Here is a 13,914-nt window from a genome sequence, read left to right on the forward strand (position 1 = left end):
CTGAAGTTGGTTGGGCAAAGACACCTCAGCGGAGGCTCGCAGTGTTTTCTCCACCCTTTCTCTCTCTCTCTCTCTCTGTCTCTTTTAGGACTTGAGTTGAGTGAGTGCGTTTGCCTCTCCCTGTGTGTTTCACCAGCTCGCACAAAAAGAGTGATTTCCCTAAAAGAGCAGCACGTTTGAGCTTTGTGTCTTTTTAAAGACAGTCACTCATTCGTGTCACGGTCGGGTGCGTCTTTTTAAAGATGGCATTCCGCCCGTGTTCCGTTTCTGGATGCGGTGTGTTCATCGCTCCCCGGGATGGCCACGAGCGCTGTGTTTCGTGTCTGGGGCTCCAGCACGCAGAGGCAGCGTTGCGTGATAGTTCATGCTCCACTTGTGAGGGCATGACTATGGCGGATTTGCGGAGACGGGTGTCGTTTCTCCGGGAACGGCACCCGCCTTCCAAGTCTGGTGCTGCTAAGGGCGCAGCTACCAAACTTGCGAAGGATGACCTCCGTATAACGGTGCTGGGTCGGTCTGCTGGTTCGTCCAGCAGCTCCCAGCGCCCTGATCCGTTGCCAGCGGAGGTCCCGATGGAGACGAGCGGCCCGTGTTCTACGGTGTCCTCGCGCTCTGTCGAGCCTCCACCGGACGCGATGTCCACCGTAACGTCGGAGGGGGGGTTGTCAGCCTCGGACGTCGATCCAGATCCGCTCCCGCCTTCGGGTCGGGTTGCGGGTCCTGCGTTCGACCCCGAGATGGCAGCCATGCTCGCTCGGGCGGCGGCGGCGGTCGGCTTGGAGTGGACTGAACCTCCCCCACCTGAACCATCCCGCCTCGATGATTGGTACTTCGGGGGTGCCAGGGCTTCTCAGTCCTCGCCCCCGGTGCCCTTCTTCCCCGAGGTACATGAAGAGCTGACGCGGTCGTGGAAAACCCCGTTTTCCGCCCGGAACCGGCCGTTTCAGCCTTCACCCCTCACCTCTCTCGAGGGTGGAGATGCCAGGGGGTATACTGGTATCCCGTCAGTGGAGCGGCCGGTCGCGATGCAGTTGTGTCCGGCCGGTGTCGCTTCCTCCTGGCGGGACCAGCCTACTCTCCCCTCACGGGCTTGTAAGCAGTCTTCGGCGCTGACCGGTGCTGCTTACAAAGCTTGTGGGGAGGCAGCCTCTGCCCTGCATGCCATGGCATTGCTGCAGGTTCATCAGGCTAAGGCTCTGAGGGACCTGCACGCGGGAGGTCACGACTCGGCGGAGTTCTCTGAACTGCGTGCGGCCACTGATCTGGCGCTTCGTGCGACCAAGGTCACCGCACGCGCCGTCGGGCGTGCGATGTCTACCCTGGTAGTCCAGGAACGCCATCTCTGGCTGTGTCTGGCGGACATGAAGGATGCTGATAAAACCCGGCTCCTGAATGCTCCGGTTTCCCAGACCGGCCTGTTCGGCGAGACGGTCGAGGAGTTTGCGCAGCAATTCTCCGCGGCCAAGAAGCAGACTGAGGCCATAGCTCAAATCATGCCACGTCGGAAGCGTCCTGCGCCTGCCCCATCCACGTCGGCGCCTCAGCCTGCTCCTCGCCGAGGGCGTCCTGCGGCGGCCGCCTCCGTTCCTCCCCGGGGCTCTTCTAAGAAGCGAGGAACCGGTCGTCAGCAGCCCGCCCCGCCCGCTCAGCCCGCTCCGAAGGGTGGAAAGAGGAGATCGAAGCGGCCCTGAGACGGGCGACCTAGAGATGGAGGGGATCGCTCTTCGGGAGATGGTGAAGGCACCACTCCCCCCACCGGAGGAGGGCCGGTTGGGGAATCTTTTGTTTCATTTTTCTGTTCCGCCGACTTTTCAGTCGGCACCCACAAATTCACAAAAAGAGCGAATTCCACTTCCATCTCTAGGTCTTCAGATGAGCGCCGGAGATACGAGCGGGCTCATAACCCCCCCTCGTTCTCCGACTCATCAGAGGAGAACGAGAGCGGCGCTCGGGCTCATAACCCCTCCGCGCTCTCCAACTTCTCAGGCGGTAGGAGACAGCTACGGGCTCATAACCCATCGTCTCCCTCCTCCTTCGCCAGAGGGTGCATCGAGTGGCGAGAGGTGTCTTCAGCAGAGCCTCCCTTACTCAACCACCCAGCAACGGACTCAGGTGAGTGTTATCACACACAACACTGCTGTCGGTGCGGCCGTTACGCACACACCGATCGTGCCTTTAGTCCCCCTCGCACGGTGTCTGGGGGCGTGGAAACAGCTTCCCAGCCCGTCGCGTTGGCTTTTACGCACGATTCGTCTCGGCTATGCGATCCAATTTGCCCGGCGTCCCCCCAAATTCTCCGGCGTTCGTTTCACTACGGTGAGAGCTGCCGATGCGCACGATCCTCCGTGCGGAGATCGCTGTCTTATTGGCGAAAGACGCGATCCAGCCGGTCCCTCCAGCCGAGATGAGGTCGGGGTTTTACAGCCCTTACTTTATTGTACCCAAGAAAAGCGGCGGCTTGCGACCGATCCTGGACCTGCGTTCGCTGAACCGTGCACTTCACAGAATGCCGTTCAAAATGCTGACGCCCAAACGCATATTTCCATGCATTCGTCCGAACGATTGGTTCGCATCTATCGACCTGAAGGACGCGTACTTTCATGTATCGATTCTCCCCCGGCACAGGCCGTTTCTCCGCTTTGCGTTCGAGGGGCGAGCATACCAGTACAAAGTCCTCCCATTCGGGCTCTCTCTGTCGCCCCGTGTATTCACCAAAGTAGTGGAGGGGGCTTTAAAACCCCTGAGAGAGAGAGGTGTGCGCATTCTCGCGTATCTGGACGATTGGCTAATAATAGCTCAAACACGTCAGACGCTGTGCGATCACAGAGATTTAACTTTAAAACACCTCGCTCGTTTGGGTCTTCGGGTCAACTGGGAAAAGAGCAAGCTTTGCCCCGTGCAGAGAATCTCTTTTCTCGGTATGGAACTGGACTCGATCGATTTGACAGCTCGTCTAACAGAAGCGCGTGTACAGTCGATTCTGACTTGCCTGAATACATTCAAGAGCAAGAGCGCGGTCCCGCTGAAACAATTTCAGAAGCTTTTGGGGCATATGGCAGCAGCCGCAGCTGTAACTCCGCTCGGACTGCTCCATATGCGACCGCTTCAGCATTGGCTTCACGATCGAGTCCCGAGGAGAGCGTGGCTGCGCGGCATTCACCGTGTTATCATTACACCTGCGTGTCGTCGCACTTTCACTCCGTGGTCAGACCGTGCGTTTCTCCGAGCCGGTGTGCCTCTGAGACAGGTCTCCAGGCATGCAATAGTATGCACAGATGCTTCGGACACGGGGTGGGGGGCCACGTACGATGGGCTTGCGGCTTCGGGGGTCTGGACGGCACCCCAGCTGCATTGGCACATAAATTGCCGAGAAATGTGGGCTGTATATCTTGCGCTCGTCCGTTTCAGCAACGAGTTACAGGGCAAAGATGTATTAGTTCGCACAGACAACACTGCGACCGTGGCGTACATCAATCGTCAAGGCGGTTTACGCTCGCGTCACCTGTCGCATCTCGCCCGTCATCTCCTCACTTGGAGTCAGAAGAATTTGAGGTCTCTTCGTGCCATTTACATCCCGGGCACGCTCAATGTAGAGGCGGATGCGCTCTCTCGGGCTGCGCGTCCCGGCGAATGGCGACTCCACCCCATTGCGGTTCAGCAGATTTGGAGACGTTTCGGCAAAGCGCAGATAGATCTGTTTGCTTCCCCAGAGACGACCCATTGTCGCCTGTTCTATTCACTAGCCGACGACTCGCTCGGCGTGGATGCATTGGCACACAGCTGGCCGCGAAACATGCGCAAATACGCGTTCCCTCCGGTGAGCCTCATTGCGCAAACCCTATGCAAAATCCGGGAGGACGAGGAGAGCGTGCTGTTGGTGGCACCGTATTGGACAACCAGGAGTTGGTTTCCAGAACTCTCTCTCCTCGCGACAGCCCCTCCTTGGAAGATTCCCCTGAGGAAGGACCTTCTTTCTCAACAAGAGGGCACATTATGGCACCCGCGCCCCGATCTGTGGAACCTCCATGTGTGGTCTCTGGACGGGGCACGGAGGATTTGAGTGATTTACCGCAAGAGGTATCTAACACTATTGCTGCAGCGCGAGCGCCGTCTACGAGACAGGCTTACGCGCTTAAATGGAACCTGTTTGTCGACTGGTGTTCTTCCCAAAGTGAAAACCCCCGAGAATGCCCGATTAGTGTTGTGCTTTTATATCTCCAGCGCCGTTTGGAGAATAGGCTGTCACCATCCACTATTAAAGTCGATATCGCTGCGATATCAGCTCACCATTCACCCGTAAACGGTAGAACAGTGGGTCAGCACGACCTGGTCATTAGATTTCTCAGAGGCGCTCGAAGACTGAATCCTTCGCGTCCTCCCTCTATTCCTCCTTGGGACCTGTCCTTGGTGCTGAAATCACTCCAGGAAGCCCCATTTGAGCCTCTGCATAGTGTGAGTGTTAAATTTCTTACTATGAAAACATTAACTCTCCTTGCTTTGGCTTCTGTTAAGAGGATAGGGGATATTCATGCATTTTCGGTCGACGATTCGTGCCTTCAGTTCGGGCCGGCTGCATCCAGCGTAACACTGAGACCCCGGCCCGGCTTTGTGCCCAAAGTTCCCACCACTCCTTTCAGAGATCAAGTGGTGAACCTCCAAGCGCTGCCTTTGGAGGAGGCAGACCCAGCCATGGCTTTGTTATGCCCTGTTCGTGCACTACGTGTGTATATAGACAGGACGCAAAGTTTTAGGACCTCAGATCAGCTCTTTGTTTGTTACGGTGGTCAGCAGAAAGGAAAAGCTGTCACCAAGCAGAGGATGTCCCATTGGATTGTGGATACTATAGCCCTTGCATATCAAAAGCAGAATGTGCCTTGTCCATTTAATTTACGTGCTCACTCTACACGCAGTGTGGCATCATCTTGGGCACTGGCTCGCGGTTCCTCGCTAACAGATATTTGTAGAGCTGCAGGCTGGGCGACACCTAATACGTTCACAAGATTCTATAGTGTTCGTGTCGAACCGGTTTCCACTCGGGTTCTTTCTACTAACTAGTTAAGAATGCCGAGGGTCGGCTCGTGTGTCGGCTTGGAGCCTCTATTTTGGTGCTGCACATCTGCACCAATATGGAAGGCCATCGGGGCAAAAACGTCTAAAAAACTGTTTTTGCCTCTCCTCCACCGCCCTGATAGCTGGTGTTGCGGAGCAGCCGCTGTCAACCTATCACTGATGTATTCTCTGTAAACCTGTGTAGGCTAGGCGTCCACATTTGTCCCCTACGTGGGGTTCATTTGTGTGTATACTCCGTGGGGTTCTAATCCTCCACGTTTTCCTTAGCAGAGCCTGCTCTGCATCTCTCTGCATACTATGTTTTGTTCAGAGACTTTTATGAGCAACCTATCGGTTGTTTCATATTTTTATGTCATCCATTCAACCTTCTTAGGGGATGGCTTCCGCAGTGTTCTAGCTCCGCTCAGTTTAGACGCTTCCCCAGTTCGCTGCTTCACTATCGTGGGTTGAGGAACAGGTAGTGACCGGCCTTCTGCATTTCGCCTTAGGTTCCGCCCCTTACGTGGAGGGCGGAGGGCTTTTACAGACACTGGAAGGGTTCAGCTGCAGTGGCGTTTTGGTAGGGATTCCCAATTCGTCGGTCACGACGTGACGTCGTAGTGACCGACTGAAAGGGAACGTCTCGGTTACGTATGTAACCCTCGTTCCCTGAAGGAAGGGAACGGAGACGTCACGTCCCGTCGCCACAGTTTGCTGTTCCATTGCTGTTTTCAGGCCGGGCACTGCTGCTCGGCTTCTCAGCAATAATATAGCTAATTTGGTATTGTGCACCTGCGGCTTATATACGCACCTGGCGGGGCGGCGCCGGCATTATGCAAATACCTGCATGCCAAGTTCATTGGCGTTTTTATAGTTTCTCGAAGTAGATAGGTCACCCGCGGAGCGGTTCCCAATTCGTCGGTCACGACGTGACGTCTCCGTTCCCTTCCTTCAGGGAACGAGGGTTACATACGTAACCGAGACGTTCTCATTACCTAAACATGAGTTTGTAAATGCATATATTTAATGTAATATCATGTTGCGGTAATGATCATTTTTGATAATGATAATCTAAAAAATGTAAATAATTCTATAGGAAATATTTTTTAAATCATGTAAAAATAATGGTTATAGTAAGTTCAGACCTTAATCTTATATGTGCAAAAAAAACTTTTTAAAAATTCTGATGCTGGACACCTTCTAAATCTGGATTTCGTGAGAATCACCATACAGACACTGTACTTTTCACAATGTGCATTGTTACAAAGAAGCACAGAAACTTGATATAGGAAACAATAAAAAATTACGTATCATAATATGATATAGAGATAAATTAAACAGGTGTTTTTGCTTGGTATAATTACTCGATATGAGAGGTGACACAGTGGCTTAGTGGGTAGCACTGTTGCCTCACAGCAAGAAGGTCCCCGGTTTGAGCCCTAGATCAGGTGGCCTTTCTGTATGAAGTTTACATGTTCTCCCTGTGTCAGCGTGGGTTTACGTCAGGTACTCTCCCACTGACCAAAAAATGCCTGTTTACAACCTGAACCGGTCTTTTTTTAAATTGGGGTCCAGGGGGTTGGGGGACCCCAGAAAATTTTAGAGAAAAAGACATAAAAGTAAATTTGAAAGGGAACATATAATTAAAATCTGACTTTCCATATTTAAGTGCTATAATTGGGTCCCCTGTGCTTCTATCAACCTAAAAAATGTGAAAAAGATCAACCCATTAACTTAGTTTTGGTAAACCATTCTCTGCAAGCATGTATAAAATAGGTCATTGAAATTTGGCTCCCCTTGTGATGTCAGAAGGGGATCTTATGATAATACCACCCTTACTCTGTACTATCCAACCACGGCACTGCCATTTAGTGCAAAGACAAAGAAAGAGAGAGAGAGAGAGAGAGAGAGAGAGAGAGAGAGAGAGAGAGAGAGAGAGAGAGAGAGAGAGAGAATAATTGACAGCATAATTGAGTTTCAATTTCAACACACTACCATTATGGCGATCAATGTTTACATTTCATCATCTCATTTGCATTTTAATGGACACACCCAAAAATCGCACATTTTTGTCCACACCTACAAAGTGTCAATTTTAACATGTAATAATAAATTATCTGTATATTTTGAGCTTAAACTTTACATATGTACTCTGAGGACACCAAAGATTTATTTAACATCTTAAAAAGTCTTGTGAAATGTCCCCTTTGAGTTTTTTTTTTTTAGTTTATTTAGTTTTAAAATTAGGTTTCTCTCTTATTTCTTACCATATACATTCAAAATAGATTATACTGCATTTGCTTTGTATCCTCCTAGTGTGTTTTCCTTACTTCAGTCCCCTTTATCTCACTTACTGGGGTTTGTAAGGCAGCAATCCTTGTAAAGCTGCTATAAAACAATATTTATTTATAAGTTGAATTTAAGTGTAGCCAATTATATTTGTTATACATAAAAAATATGTATCTTGATATATTTTAGCTAAGGGGTCCGTCATAAAAGATGCATCATACTTGGCATCACCCTGTACTAGAACATACTGTAGTTGGCATCGAAAGGGTTAAACTTCAGCATCCTGGCATGAGGGTGACGAATATTCCAGGTTTTCTCTTTTTCCTGCAGTGGTTTACAAAAGCCAAGGTCATGACTTCATTAATAGAGCAATCATTTTGAGAAATTTGAGAGCTGACAGATGAGGGAGTCACTTCTGCTCTCCTAGTTTCCTGTTCCAGAGGGCTTTAGGGACACGCAGATGAATAACAAAGAGACAACTTCTCCATACATACATGCATACATGTACTGCTAATAAAGATTTCAGATGTGCTGCCTGGAGGGAAAAGACCGGCGTTGGTTAAGCAGAAGACATTTGACTGCAGCAAACAAGCGCCTACTTACACAGGAAGAGCCGTCTGACTGACATGAACAGCAATGAATCACTTATTGTTTTGTTTGTTATGTTTTGTTTAGGGGTGCGTTTCCAGCGGTATAGTAAATCGCAATAATAGACAGTGATGAATTATTAATGACGTAAGGGAGATTTTGCAGAAAAACAGAGACATGTAAGCCTAAAAAAGCATAATTACGTAAGTTGCGATTCCAGAAAGCAATAGCTGTCATTTCACCATCTAGATTAGACTCGGCTTTGAATAACCCACTTCTAGCCAAAATAAACTTGGATTTGGTTACATGCCAAAATAACTTGTGAGATGTTTGATATTCCATCATGTAAGCAAAGTCAACAGTGGTAACAAGGTGTTTGCTTTCATTTACTTATTTATTTCATTTAATCTTTGCTTAGCCCAAAATTTTTGCCTAGACGTCTGGGCTGTGTTTGGACGGCTATTGGACGTCTTTAAAATGCAGAAATGCTTGCTGGAATTCATCAGGTGATGAGAGAACCAATGGGGACAGTCTACTAATGCAAACCACTTCGAAACTTAAGGTGAGTCTTCGTGTCAAGTGCACCAATGTCCATCATTCACTGGCTGTACATAAAAGCAGTGTTTTACCCTTGTCATCTTTTGGAAATGTGTCACTTGAAATGTAACCTTATAAGGAGTTCGACCAATAGTCGCAACACAATGTAGACAATAGAGGTGTGACTCGGTGGTGATGCAATCGACTTACCAAGTGCAACATACTAATATGGTATTGTTCAAGACGTGTAAGAGTTAAAACCAAACTAAACCAGACTAGAAACTGATCCACTGGTGATATGTACAATATATGCAATAAGATGTTTATGGTTGAGAATTGGCTACACGCTGTAAAAAGTAAATGTTGGATCAAAAAAAACCTTAAAACATAAATTGCAAAAATTTAAGTTGAACAAACTTCACTTACTAAACGAAGTAAGTTTTTTAAGTAGAGCAGCTTTCACTTTTTACAGTACCTTGCATATAACAGCCCAGTCACACCAAATTAATTTAATTCAATTCAATTTTATTAATGTAGCGCTTTTCAAAATTGGTAATTGTTTTAAAGCAGCTTTACATTAATAGAAGCAATGAAAAGCACAGAAAATCGACAGCATAGCACAGCATAATACACAATAGCACAAGCAGCTAAATTTGCTGCAGCTATGAATCAACATTATAAGCGAGCGTATTACTAATATAACATATAGAAGAGGGTGCTAAGTTAAGCCCAAGAAGGCTGCCTCCTCTAGGAGAAAAAAAACCTAGACTTTTTAGCCGGGGAAGTAAAAAAGTCCTAGGAGGGAAAAACCCTTGGGAGATAGATCATGTAATTTTTTTATTCTTTTTTGTGATCCTGTCATGAATTTCCGAGTTTTTCATGATCCTATTACAAATTTCTGTTTATGTGTAATTGTCACGTATTAGTCACTCAACTGTTTTGTCCTATTTTCTTACCATTGTCGCTTCGGTGTAGGGTTAGATTCACGCAAAATGACACCCTTACCCAAAACCAACTCTAACTGTGGGTTCACACCAGACGCGAGTTCAACGATTTGCGCAAGTAGATTACATACAAAGTTTAGGGCTGCATAAAGATTAATCGCGATTTATTGTTTTTCAGAATAAAAGTATTTGTTTACATCATATATGTGGGTGTACTGTGTATAATAATTATGTATAAATAAATATACACACATGCATGTATAATTTTAAGAAAAAAATATTTATAGATATTTTATATACACATGTAAATACGCCTTAAATACCTACATGCAAGTGTATTTATTTATGCATAATTATTATACACAGTACACACGCATATATGACGTAAACAAAAACTTTTATTCTGCAAACGATTAATCGCGATTAATCGTTATGCAGCCCTAACAAAGTTAATGCAAAGACGCGATCAGATGCGTCCTCGCATGGGTGGATGCAAATGACGTGATATGGGTGGCGCGTTTGCCGCCAAAACACGCGCTATTAGCCTCAACCGCGTCTTCGCCCAAGTTGAAAATGTTCAACTCTAGCTAAAAATTCGCATGACACGAAGTTAAATCCGGTGAGTAATCTAGAGCGATGCCCCGCGTTTGGTGTGTACGTATCATAACCCTAACGCCAGGTGACAATGGTTTAAAAATCAGAAAATTATTTTGATAAACCAATACTTAAAGTGACATCCTTAAGCAAACACCAAATTTAACCCTAAACCGAAGCGACAATGGTTTGAAAATAGAAAAAAGGAGTAACCAATACATGACAATTTCACAGAAATTCGTGACAGTATCACGATAAAGAATCAAAAAATTACGTGATTACACTGTAAAAAAATTCTGTAGAAATTACAATGTTATTGCAGCTGAGTTGCCGGTAATTTACCGTAGATTTAAATTTATGTTATTTACTGGCAAGAGTTTGTTCAAAGTTAAATAAATTTTAAATATTAACAAGTCTTTATCTTTACAGAATAAAACTATACAATAACAGCCTCATGCAAAGCATTCTGGGAACCAGAAATCATCATTAACCTTTTTCTGTTTTTTGCTTCAGATTTTGTTTCCCAGAATGTTTTGCTTGATGCTGTTTTTTTAGTTTTACTCTGTAAAGACAAAGACTTGTAAATGTTTAATGTTCATTTAACTTTGAACAAAATGTTGCCAGTAAAAAATATAAATTTAAATCTACGATAAGTTACCGGCAACCCAGCTGCAATTTCTATGGAATTTTTTACAGTGTAGGTACAAGGGCTGGGTATTGGTAAGGGCCTCAAGATACGATACATATCATGATACGTGTGTCATGATACAATGTATCACGGTACGATACAATATGTTGCGTGCTGCGATACATTGCAATACTTTTTCTTTTTATCAAAAATGTAAAAACAAATAGAGCAGAATTTTTTATTGAACTTTTTTTTAAAGCCAAAGTGCTTCCACACGTCGGCTTTAAAAGCCGCAGGTGTTTTTACATTTTCTGCTATTTTCTCACTCCCGCTAACTTCTGAGACATTGGTCGAATTGGCCTAATAGGTATATACATTTCGTGAGACTGGGTAGCATATAACCCTACGGGTTGCTAGTCGAGTCTCTTAAAAACCAACTCAGGAACAGAGCTTAATTCCTGACACATTCACCCACATTTGTGAAAATATAAGAAGTTAATGAGGCCCTGTACCAAGCCTGGAGCACAACATCATCACTTTTTCCATCTTCTAACACAGGATGTCCATGTGAAAGCATATAAACTAGCCTAAATGATATGCTCAATGAGACCTCATGTATGCACAGTCTTGAATGAAGCGTTATCATGAGGACAGCTTGAAGTTAAAAGCAAAACTGTACTTACTGAACGAGCACCTACAAAAGCCTTTGTGTTTCTTTAGATAGCCACCTTTAAACAGAGAGCTATGTTAGAAAACTATGTTAGCGTTGTCACACCCACCTTCGAAAAGAGTTTGAAATCAGTTACGTATAAGCTCGGCTACCGTAAGCTGCAAAAATCACAAAAAAATGATATGTTATATAAAGTAAAAACAATGTCTGTGAAGAGTAATGGATCAACGTGTATTTCAATACACAATAATCTTTTGAAGACATTTAAGAAAGCAATACTGGCATGTATCGTCTGGGAACAAGGCTTTTTCTTTCAGAGTTAATGGCATGTGACAATGGTCTTACTCAAACACAATGTGGTTTTGCACATTCTTTGCCATTCAAAAGAGAAACTGAGGCAATGCAGTTACTGTTTTACCAACTCTATAAAAAAAAACCGCTCAGCTATCGTGCAGCGCATGAACAGTGAGTTACAGGGATAACTGCCTATAGTAATTGCGTCATACCTTATGTAACACATCTCTAATATCTGTTAGAAAAGCAGATGTGCAATGCAGCTACTCTCTTCAGAATGAATGAGCCATGCATGCACAAAACTGCAGAGATTTTATATTATCGGTCCTTACTTGTTGCGGGGAAAAATCCTTGATCTTGTGGCACGTTTTCTTAAAAAATGTAACACAGTCTCACCCCATGTCGTCCATATTTGACGACACTTGACCATTCGTCAATATGTGACGCGGAGGGTATACCTTTCGCGTCATTTTTTGACGAGCTGGGGACTTCAATACTATTACGTCCTTTGCATTCTCTTCTCCTATTTTCTTACCATTTTCGCGTTGGTTTAGGGTTAGATTACGCAAAATTAAACAGTGTACGCGAAATTAAACAGTGTGCGCGAAATTAAACAGTTGTCACCTGGCGTTGGGGTTAGAAACAGTTGTCACCTGGTGTTGGGGTTAGAGTTAGGTTTGGGTAGGGATGTCATTATGTAAATCTAACCCTAAACCGACGCGAAATTGGTAAGAAAATAGGAGAAGAGAATGCAACGGACGTAATAGTATTGAAGTCCCCAGTTCGTCAAAAAATGACGCGAAAGGTATACCCTCCGCGGCACATATTGACGAATGGTCAAGTGTCGTCAAATATTGACGACATGGGGTGAGACTGGGTTGAAAAAATGTGATGAAATATGCAGGATATTTATGCAATTTTATGCGATGAAATTGCACAAAATTGCGTGAACTTGCAAAAACTGTTTGCAGCTTTTCATTGATGTTCACATCGCATAATTATGTCACTTTCACATGAAAACAGGGGACATGAAGTAAATGCAACATTTTTCAGATTTAAGAAATATATGACTTTTGCTACGAAAATGCGGGGATTATGAAATCATGCAAGCCCCGCATATTTTGCGAGCAGAAATCTACAATTTATGCAGCGAAAGTATGGCATATTTAAAAAATGCGGCCCCCGCATAAATATAGGTAGAGGTATTCAGGCAAATCACAACGTACAGATTAGCTGGCCAATCAGGGACACAGAGCTTTTCAAATCCATGAGTTTTGTACAAAATACATGTTTTTCAGGGATATCTGGAGCTACAAAAATGTAAGGTATGTGAAAAATAATAAACCACGCAGACACATTGTATTATACCAAACACACAAAATAACATTGTTTTTAGCAATGAAATAGGTGCACTTTAAATAAACTGTAATTAGGCATCAAAATGGAAAATAATAAAGTTCTTGTGAAAACAGACAATTTGAAAATTCATGGATAACAACACTGTAAAAAAATTGCTGTAGTTATGCAGGTGTTTGCCGGTAACTTATTGTAGATTTATATTTATGTTATTTAGTGGCAACAGTTTGTTCAAAGTTAAATGAACAATAAACATTAACAAGTGTTTGTCTTTACAGAATAAAACCTTAAATAACCTAATGCAAAGCATTCTGTTGTCAGTAAATAACATAAATTTAAATCTACAGTAAATTACTGGCTGCCAGTCATAATTACAGTGTAATTATATTTTATATTTTTTAATTTTATAATTATTTATTTGGGTGATCAATATACACTGACTAACTGTTTACAGTCCCTTTTTGTATTTGCCAGAAGGCACTCATGACTGTGACCTGCTGTTGTTGTGTATTTGTTACATCTTAATCAAAAATTGAAATCATTCAAGCATAATGCACACTACATTTTGCAATTTTTAAAAGAACATGAGCAATAAAAGTGTACTAAATGGTTGCTAAGGTGGCCGTAGGAGGTTGCTAGGTTCAGAATCCTGTAGCGTAAGTCTCATTCATCCAAAAAGCTAACAGGGGGTCGGTGTGACCTCACACTTTACTGTTTTTTTGGCAGAGTAAACTAAACAGCATGCGGCTCTGCAGCCACACACAGACATTTACCAAGCTATTTAGCTTTTGCCTTTTAAAAGGTAAAACTGCTACAAAAAACAAGACATGATTTATACTTTATGGAGTGTTTTCCAGATTTGGTCATATTTAACTTATTTCAAATTTAGCACCAAACTATAGCCTAGTGAACCCAAAAACACATACACATCTTAAAACCTGATCTTACAGGAATTTGTATGAATT

The 13,914-nt window shown here is 44.6% G+C and overlaps 1 long non-coding RNA gene across 1 annotated transcript in view; it reads left to right on the forward strand.

Moving 5' to 3' along the window:
* Nucleotides 1-8,364: 8,364 nt before the first annotated feature.
* The window catches only part of LOC135740821 (uncharacterized), a 28,539-nt gene continuing 22,989 nt past the window's right edge, over nucleotides 8,365-13,914 (forward strand). Inside the window, exon 1 of the long non-coding RNA XR_010529260.1 lies at nucleotides 8,365-8,488. This is a non-coding gene — a long non-coding RNA (uncharacterized lncRNA). The remainder of the gene's footprint in view (nucleotides 8,489-13,914) is intronic.

Source organism: Paramisgurnus dabryanus, chromosome 14 (assembly GCF_030506205.2).
Source record: "Paramisgurnus dabryanus chromosome 14, PD_genome_1.1, whole genome shotgun sequence".
NCBI lineage: Eukaryota > Metazoa > Chordata > Actinopteri > Cypriniformes > Cobitidae > Paramisgurnus > Paramisgurnus dabryanus.